Raw genomic sequence first — 10144 nt, 5'->3', positions numbered from 1 at the left:
ACACAAACACCAAAACACATACACTAAGCATCAATAGCATCTTCCAGTTATTCCTTCAATTGATTTCAAAAAGTTGAATGATTTCATAAAGACGAACAAGTAGCCAAGAATAAATGCATAATTTAGTATTTCTAAGAAAAATGGCAATTTACTTACCGCTTCTAGCCTGTACAAAAAATCTAATATTTGGGACTTCTTCTTTGGCAAATGTTTTACTACCTACAAGCATCAAACCATTTATATTAGTCGTATTAAGCAAAAACTGCCCCTAGGTAGAAAGCAATTGGTTAGTTTGTACGACTTAGATTCATAAGATAGATATTGATAAGTCCTATCAAGAAAAGTACTATTTTCAGTTGGCCGTTGCTGCGAGAAACCTGGCAATTAAGTAGACATAAAACCACCAAAACAGATCCACCACTTCATGATGTAATAAAGATACAAAACAAACAGAGAACAAACCTTCTCATACATAACTGCCCTAAAGATCCAAGATGTAAATAGTGAAATCCATAAATTGGTATTTAGGCCTACAACAACACAAACTGTGGAGAACCGTTTTTCAAGTTGAAAGATAGAATTCAAATTACTTTAGGGTTGACTGTCTAAAAATTATTCAGCCTAAGAATCCTAAAACTACTGTGGTCGACGTATTACAAATTTCCCTGCATGATTACCTACCTAAGCACAACATTGAAGCCTTAATTTTGAAATATATGTCTAGCTCCAATACAAATTCAGTAGCCAAACCAGCCAAGTTTGAAAAAGAAACTTTTTCAAGTCAACGCTGATAAAATTAGTCCAGCCATTACAGCAGTTTCAGTCTAATTAAGCAGAATTGAACATAAAGACATCATGGATACAAAAACAAGAGACCAAAAAAATCCCAACAATGGCAGGAAAAGACTCAAAACAAGAAATAACCAGACACTATGCACTAAATTTGGAGTAATTTACCTTACTCCAGGGGTTAAAAAAAAGGTTCCTACTCATTCCTTTCTCCGGATTTAATTCACCGACAAAAACTTAAGCAAAATTGATTAAATTAGATCAAAGAATGTTTATAGCGCAAAAACACTACGGCTCAACTAATTTTTTCAACATCTATTCTCTCGTAACAACTCAGCAGATGCTCAAGAATAAGAAAGAAAAAGGAAATATTCCAAATGGGTCCAAGTGCGTAGAGACTGAGTTTTTTTTAAAGTTCTAAAAAAATTTAAGAAAATAAAACTTGAGCAGACGACACCTCCGGAGAACAGAATAAAATCCAGTAGATCTACAAGCCATTTGTAACGTATCTCAGCCATTTGTAACGTATCTCAGAGAAAAAATAAAAGAGAAAATAAAGGTCCGAAAATAAAACTTGTGATACCGACAATGGTTGCAACCAGTCATGAAAAGTGAGTAGTCAAAGAAAATTTTGACAAAAACCTGCAAAATAACAAAATAATTATGGCAAAAAAGAAAGAAGAAATTAGGCATAAAATAGATAGAAATACTTCAGCAAGAAAATGAAACCAGTACCATGGAAACCTACAGATCCAAACAATAGAAAAGAAAACGATAGCAACAAAATAGATCGTAAATAACTACTTTAATAAAAGGAAAAAATAAAGGCTGTATAGAGAAAGGTTGTAAAAAAATTAAAAATGAAAATTAGGCTAATTAAGAGAGAAAGAGAAAGGAAAATACCCTTTAACCTGCAAGAAGAAGACCAATGTATGACCTCTGATTTGTCTTGCACTGTTGTTTAATGTTTAATTAAAGGAGGAGCAAGGGAGAAGGAACCAGAGAAGAAAGAGAGAAAATAGCTTCGAAGAAGAAGAGACACGGTGAGCGGCGTAAATGAATTCTCAGCAACTCTGTCCATCCAATAAGGAGGCGAAATCTCAATTTTGTCCTCAATTGAATCCATCATCTCAATTGATCGGGCATCAATTCACCAATAAGGAGATGCCACGTCAGCAATTAAAACTCAATTGAGAACCCCGGCATTCGCACATAGACTATATATATGTAATAAGCGCTTGTAAAATGACTCCACATTGGATAAGCAAGATGAGTTTTATATAGGGATGACAACGGGGGGCGGGTTTGGGGCGGGGGATCCCTTCCCCGTCCCCTGCCTCCCTTCCCCCAATCCCCGCCCTATTTTTCCCACGGGTGTCCGCGAGAGATAATTTGGTTTTTTTTGGATGGAAGTTTTTATTCAATAGATCAAAACTATATTCAAAGAATAAAATTAAATATGAAATTAAAAAAAGTGAAAAAAGAAAATTAAAACAAGAAAAGTGTTGAAATAAAATGTCAAGAAATTAAGAAACTCAATTGAATTGTATAAATAATATTTGAGAATACTCATAGAACGCGTAGCATATTTGTGCCAAATATCAATTAGAAATTTGGATAAAGATGGGATAAAGGCTATGCTTAGTTGCCAAATATTCTAAATTTATTATTATTATTATATAATATAATATAATATATTTATTTATATTAATAAATTGAAACAGTGGACCGGATGGGTATATCGTTAGGGCTGTCAACGGGTCGGGTCCGGGCCGGAATTCATTATTCTGGACCCGGACCCGAATTACTATACCGGACCCGGATCCGACCCGTTTACCCGACGGGTCTTTTATTCTATGTTCCGGATCCGGATCCGGCGGGTCCCGGATCCGGGTCGGGTTTACCCGAACAAATTTAGCAAAATTTATAATTTCTAATAAAAATGAGAAAAAAATATATTTGTAAACTAATTTCTAACTAATGCAAAGAAAAAACCAAATAAGAAAAGAAATCAAATTGACTTTATTCAAATACATCACCCTAATCAAATTATATTGATAAATATATATATTTTAAATTATTAATTCATTTATATCCGGATCCGGGTCTAATACGGGCCGGAATACTATATTCTGTATCCGACCCGTTTTTTTGTTTGACAAAACGGATCCGGATCCGGATCCGGAAAACGGAATTAAATCCCTACCCATACCCGCAATAATTTCACGGATCCGGGTCTAGACCCGACCCGTTGACAGGCCTAGATATCGTCCCTCGCCCCATTTAAAACGGGAGAGAAAAATTCCCTCCGTCCCCGCCCCGCCTTATTACTTCCTCCGCAGGGCGAGTACCCGCCTCCTTTGCCATCCCAAATTTTACAGCAACTAGTCTTTCATCAATCTTACTTGTGCTGTCATCTTACCACGTCCAAGCGATCGATGGTTACATTATTGTGAATGGACACCCTGAAAACAGAAGTCCCCTAAAAGTTGAAATTCATGATCAAATGGTTGTATTGGTTAGGAAGATCAAACGGTTTCCACATTGCCAATAACACCAACCCTTCTCCTCAGGATCTCTGTATAGTTTGTAGTTGCCACTTGCCACCCACAACTTTGGTGTTAGGTTTCACTTGTAAAGTGTTGCACCTTTTCCATTTAGGGTCCGTTTGTTTCGGGTGAAAATATTTTCCAGGAAAATGTTTTCCTAATTTCCCATGTTTGGTTGCACAAAAGTTACTGAAAACATTTTCTTATGTAAAATATTTTCACTCATCTTATGGAAAACAACTTCCCTTCCAAACTTACTGAAGTTGTTTTCCGAAATGCATGCATCCCGCCTGTAGTATGTTCCAAACTTACTGAAAACATCTTGTAGTATGTTCTTTTTTTTTTTGTAAACAGGAGGACTCGAACCCAAGACCTCTTCCTTACACTCCCTCCCCCGTACCACCCAACCCAACCCAACCCTCCCCCTAGTATATTCAAAATAAAAAAAAACCTCATCCTGCTCATCCTATGCTAGTAATTAATTATGTATAATAGGGACATTCTTTTCTAGAGAAACTTTCAGCAGTGAGAGTGCAAGATATATGTCACAATAAGCATTGCATGTGATTGATATTTGACACTAAATGGCCAGCAATTTGTTTATTGCTTAAGGAGATATTTTTTATTCATATATACATTTCTCCAAAATTTTTTAAAGTTAAACAATGAGATAAATTTTCTTATTTTGCATGGGAAGAAGTATGTAGTTATAATGTGTAGAAAGTAAAGATAGAGATAAAAGTGAAAATATTTCAAAAGTTAAACAAACACCAGAAAAATGAAGTAAGAAAATATTTTCAATAAGCTAACCAAACACCTGAAAATGATGAAAGGGAAATGATTTTCATGAAAAATTACTTCCACGGAAAATATTTTCCCAAGGAAAACATTTTACTTCCAACCAAACAGACCCTTAATGTTAACGTGATACATATAAACGGAATACCATCCAATTTGTATTGCTCGTTCAATTTGGTTATCTTCTTATTTCAATCTCCTCTTCTATTTGTATTTTACAGACTAGTGTTAAAAGACAGAAAAAAAAAAAAATCAAATCCCTGAACCAATTTTCGTAAAATATAAGCTATTTCTGCTAATATAACTATTATGATTTTATCTACTAGACAACAAGAGTCTGTTAAGTTCCACCCCTCTACATTATACCTTCTTACCCTGCACTTCTATAACTATTGAAATTTTAAACCCTGCATTAATCATTCATCTAATGCACCTTCTTACCCATCTCACTAGAGGATTATAATTTTACTTTTCGAAGTAACTCAAAATCGTTGTCAAGTTAGTTTTGGGTATTTAATCTAAATTTGAATTGAGCTCAAATAGTACTCCATTTCTTTTCCATCTCAAGTGTATCTCCCAAATTTAGCCCCAAAGGAACTCCTAGCAAATACCTCTTAATCTTGAAACTTGGTTTTACGATATGAACTAACTCAAAATCGTAGTTTTATGTTAGTTTTTTAGTGTCAAGTCTAAATTTGAGTCGAGTTAGAATTACAGTCATCTTCCCTCTCAAATTTAGGGAATTCTACAATCCCAATTATGATTTCCATAATTGGGTTTAGGTAATTAAACCTCAGGCGCCTTGGCGACCGTTTCGTAATAGTTATTTGTAATCAATGATTATTTTTTAAACCCCCAATTAATTGCCAAAGTGAGAAAGAAAATCTGCCAATATTTCATCAAAAATTCAAATTCTGGCATTTCAACGTATATTTCCCCCATCATCACAAAAGCTTAACGCTCCAGCACCACCAGAATATATTGTGAATTCGTATACACGTACTCTTGGTACTTTGAAGTTCAAGACCAAGCCAAATTTAGGCATGCATGCGTGCATGGTGATTGCAGATGCGGTTGAGTAAGTAAAGCTGCATAATGGAAAGCGGAATAGTGCAGCAGGAGCTTAGTTTCATTTATGGCGATCTTGAAGGTGAAAAGCTTATCGATATTACAGAGGAGGATGATGATCTTCTCATCAATTCTGATTATTTTGATTCTCTTGAAGACCAATGTATTCGCCTCTCAGGTTAATTTTTTACTCCTTTCATTATTTTCTTGATAGTCTTGTCCCTTTTTGTTCATGTTCTTGGACTTCAAAATTGATATCGCTGTATTGATGAACTTGAATGCATCTTCGGATTTGTTGAATTGGGTCTTCCCAATGTTCACCTTTTCTTGTGAAACTACTGCTCGAAGTAACGCTTTCTTGATCGAATTGAGCTTAAATTTTGAGCATTAACCTGGAGACAATTCTGGTGTGGGATAGTTCTTTATAGCTGGAAGGGGTTATAAAGTTACAATCTTGGGGCAATATCATGATGCACTCTTGTTTTGATCTCTCTGTTTATGTGGAATATCTGCATTTTGGGAGAAGGAAAAAAGATGGAAATAAACGTTTACTTCCGTTTTCCTTGATCTATTTCACTACTGGGAAATCGATTATTCATATTCTTGTTGACCCCGTACTATAGGTTCAAATGGGCTTAATGCATCTTTCAATGGAGGTCAATCATGATTAACAAAATCTTGATTTTGTCACGTTCACTCTGTTCTTCTCTATAATCTGATGAAGGAGACAAGGTCATTTCAACAATGATTTGTGTCCCCCCTCTCCACCCCCCCCCCCCTCCACATAAACTACTATAATGTAATTTTCAGGGTCCATAAATTTTTTGGACCCTGCATAGAGTGCTTTAAGTTGAACAAGTTGAGGCCTTTAAGAGGGAAAATACAAGAAATCATAATCTTTGTATTACCCAAAATCTTTGAAAAAAGGTTGTCAGGATCTGTCTTCATCATTTTAGAATCTGCAACCACTAATGGACACATTTTTCTTGTTGCACATATGCATTAAATTTAGCACTAAAAGTGATACTTCTCATTACTTGCTCTTTGAGAATAGTGCAATTCAACTGTGTAATCTATGTGCCGCATGTATAGCAAAGGAATCAATAGTTGCAATGGTTTTAAGTATTTATGTTAGGGAATTGAGAATAGATATAGTTGATGACTATGAGTAGTAGTCTAGGACATTTGAGTACATCAGCAGTTGTAGAGATCGCCGATTAAAACATCTTTTATCCACTCATTCGATTTCAAACTCTCTCCTCTCCCCTGATATAAAGGTCATTGAAAATATTGACTCTTTCAGCAAGATATGATAATCCAAATAAGCATGAGGGCTTCAAGTCGCCAGAGTCTCAACCGTCTCAAGAAATTGAAAGCACACCACTGGAAAAGCTCCAGCAAGAGGGACAGAAGCTATCTTGTCATGATTTTGTGCCAGCAAGACCAAGCTACTTGCGCCAAAGTTTGGCTTGGGACAGTGCCTTCTTTACTAGCGCAGGTGGCTTTATCGATCAATGAGAGACTAAACTTTTTAGATTTACTGCGTTTGAATTATATCTTCTATGCCTTTATGCACCTGTTCATTTTCAGAATTTTGAGAATGTTGTTCCTTTTACTAGGAATTCTTGATGGTGATGAGTTAACTTTCATTAATGAAGGCTTCAGGACAGCTGAAATGCAAAGACCACCTGATACTGGTAACAATGATGCTTTTTCTCTAGGTAGCTTTAAGTTTGATCTGTTCTTTTATAAGCGCGTGTTGAAATATGAACCCAATAAAATTTTGAGTGTCGTTAGTGCAAGTTGTGAACTACCATCTAGAAATGCAAGCTTGCATAACATCCAAATCGGAGAGTAAGTACATTTTATAGCGACTGAGATGAACTTGAAGAAGAGCTGAACCAGGTCTTTTCCTTCTCTTTCCTTTCTGTTCAGAGCAATTGAGCATAAGGCTTGAGCTTTACTCCGAGATTAATAAGACACAAAGATGGTCTTACAGTGTCCCCTTTTCTGCATGTTAACTGACATAGAGAAACTATAGGTTGTTGGAGAGATTTAGTGATGAATAATGGCAGCTTAGTACTAAACCAGCCGTAAGTTGTTGATGATCTGACTGGGTATGTCATTACATGCTTGTAGCAGCCATGACTTCTGTGCGCTATTGAAATGGTGTTCTGAGAGATGTTCGAGGCTGAAAGTAAATGTGCTGTGTGGAGCAGGAATATCCTGTTTGCACATAAGCCTCTTGCCTAGGGAATCTATACTTTTGTGGCCTCCAATGGTCCTTTGCTTGTTTGTGGAAGTCATTCCCTCTTCATAAATTGCTCAGCTGGTATCTTTTCATTCTGCTATTCATTTTTTTATTTATCAGAACCAATGCTTATTGTATGGTGCTCTTTTCAGCTTCAAGGAAAACCAAGATTGGCATTCAGAATAAGGTACGTCAAATCATCAGAATCTGAAATGTGTTGCTTATTTCATTGAGAATGAATCAACTTGTCCTTTGGTTTTCTAGATTAAATCATCAGCTTTAGAGGGAAGAAACGTCAATACTCAAAGATCAGTCAAGAATAAGGCTGAGGTTTGTCATTTCCTCATTGTACAGCCAATGCATAATTGCATAGAATGAATTGATGCCTTCTTTTGCTCAGTAGCATGTTTAATAGAAAGTGTATCATCTCCAGTTGCTGAATGAGGTCCCTTTCCTGTAATCAAACAGCTGAGGTGCTGTATTCTTTCTTTTGGGGAATTAGTTTGGGGGGGGGGGGGGGGGATAAAGGGCAAAAAGAAATATTTTAATCTCATGCCATAGTTTCTTCATGTTTTAGCATAAACAAATTATTGAGGTTCCAAATGATTGACATCGTCAATTTTTCTCATATTTTGATCAATGAAGCACATGTCTAAAGGAGAAGAGACCCCTTCCCTGCCTCTCAAGGCTCCCAAGGTACTCAGGCGAATGACAAATGCATTGATGGGACAAAGCAAGAGTGCTAAAGTGGAGAATGTAGCTGCCAAAACTTCATCTGGTAATGCGTTACATCCTTGGAATACAATGAACTTCGAACTTTTGTACGTGTTTAGATGTAAGTATGTAACCAATTGAGAAATCTGCTTTGGGAAACTCATGCATTTATCCAGCTCTGGTTCAATCTGATTTTCTGAGTGCTGCAAAAGCTTCAACAATTTCTAGTTCTTCACATGATAGAAGTACAACTGCGTCATCTATTAAAGTTCTTTCTTCTCTTCTGAAACGAAAAACAGGATCAAGAAACAGCACAGTGTCTGACTCGACTTCCACTTCTGACGCTGCAGTGAGATACCTGTCCAAAAGTAAAGGGTTGAGAAATTGTAGATTGTCAACTCAATCATTGTCACTTTCCAACAATTTTTCTTCCGTATCACCCGCTGGTTCTTCCTTCGGTATGTCATCCTCTGGACCAGGATCAAGAACCAAGCAAAAATCTAATGATACAGAAGTTCATTTTGATACTCCAGTTACATTGACAAGGACCAATACACAAGATGAAGTAAATCCATCACCACATTTGACAAATAACCTCCACAGAAAATTCACTGCTTGCCTGCTGAATAAGCAAACAAATTCTCTAGTTCTTCAGAGCAAACAAGGTTCAGCTGATGCTTCTCATGTCCCAACTGAATCTAGGAAAAAGCTTAAACCATCATATCTTCGCATGCCATCACCAAAGATTGGGTTTTTTGATGAGGTACTTTTAGTTTCACCGGCTAATTTTTATGAACACATTGATCTACTTACCCTGAATAAGAACTCTTTAGTTTAGTTCATTTGTGCGGCTTGCTGTTCAGTGATATGTCTCTCCTGTGCAGCAGAAATCGTTGATGCCAACTGTTGGACAAGGTTTACAGTTTCATTTTGAAATGCAGTGCACCCCACCTACAAAATCTGGGCCTACAAGTAGGAAAACACCTGATAAACCTCTAAAAGCAAGGACTTCATCAGAGACAAGGTGCATGAAACATGGTTCACAAAGCACTAATCCTGTTAAAGACAAAAAGCTAAGAGATGTTTCATCAGATGGAAAGCTCAAGAGTTGTTCCCCACAAGGTTGGAGCACCATGAAATCTGGGTCAGATTCATGTTTGAGATTTCAGTCTGGTACATGCGGGGAAACAGAAGAAAAATTTTGCTCAAAATGCAGGAAAGTTCATTCCGGGAAATGTGAGCAAAAAAGAGTTGGCCACACTGATGAAAGGACAAGGGTTAAGGGGAGACTGAATAGTAGGTTAAGCAGAGATGCTATGGCGCAAAGAACTGATCCTGTCCTTCAACCACAGCCATCAGCTCCGGTTAAGAAAGAGAAAAATAGCCGCAAGCAACACAATGCCAATAATTCGCATTCATCAGTTGAGGACAAGGCAAAAACTTTGGCAAATCTTAAGGATCAAGTTAATGATTTAAGCAGGTATTTTGAGGTCATTGATTTGAGCAGGGAAATGCTGACAGATCAGAAAGAACATGATAATGGTTGCCCTGTTTCTCAGGTTGACAACAATATATCGAAATTGAATGGTGACAACAATGTCATCATGGCACATGGTCAGAAACAGGACATGCTGCCTAACACAGTCCCGGGTTCTAGTCCGCTCTCAAGCTCAAGAACTCCATTGGCTGACAAAACTTCCATCTCCAATGCAACTGGATTATTTACTCAGTCAACGACAATAGAGAAGTTAGCAGAGAAGCCATCAAAATCCCCTGCTCCAGAAGGCCTTCCTAATTACAAAGAGAACACCTTAGCCCTATATGAACTCTAGAATTTTCTCGTTGATGAAGAATGCAGAAGTTGTCATGACGGTTTTAACCGGCTAATGTGGATTTTAATTATATTACCAGTGATCTTGGCTTGAACCAACTAGATCAAATAATAGACATGAGACAGAACAAACAGATCTTAATT

The 10144-nt window shown here is 36.9% G+C and overlaps 1 long non-coding RNA gene across 1 annotated transcript; it reads right to left on the bottom strand.

The window, feature by feature from the left end:
* Positions 1-17: 17 nt before the first annotated feature.
* Positions 18-1948, bottom strand: LOC113783004. The gene is made up of 3 exons (XR_003469878.1): positions 1693-1948; positions 1373-1431; positions 18-219 (listed from the first exon to the last, which is right to left on the bottom strand). It is a non-coding gene; the product is annotated as an uncharacterized LOC113783004 (long non-coding RNA).
* Between the last annotated feature and the right edge of the window lie 8196 nt (positions 1949-10144).

The sequence above is a fragment of the Coffea eugenioides genome, chromosome 9 (genome assembly GCF_003713205.1).
Source record: "Coffea eugenioides isolate CCC68of chromosome 9, Ceug_1.0, whole genome shotgun sequence".
NCBI lineage: Eukaryota > Viridiplantae > Streptophyta > Magnoliopsida > Gentianales > Rubiaceae > Coffea > Coffea eugenioides.
This window is presented reverse-complemented; position numbering and strand designations above follow the sequence as displayed.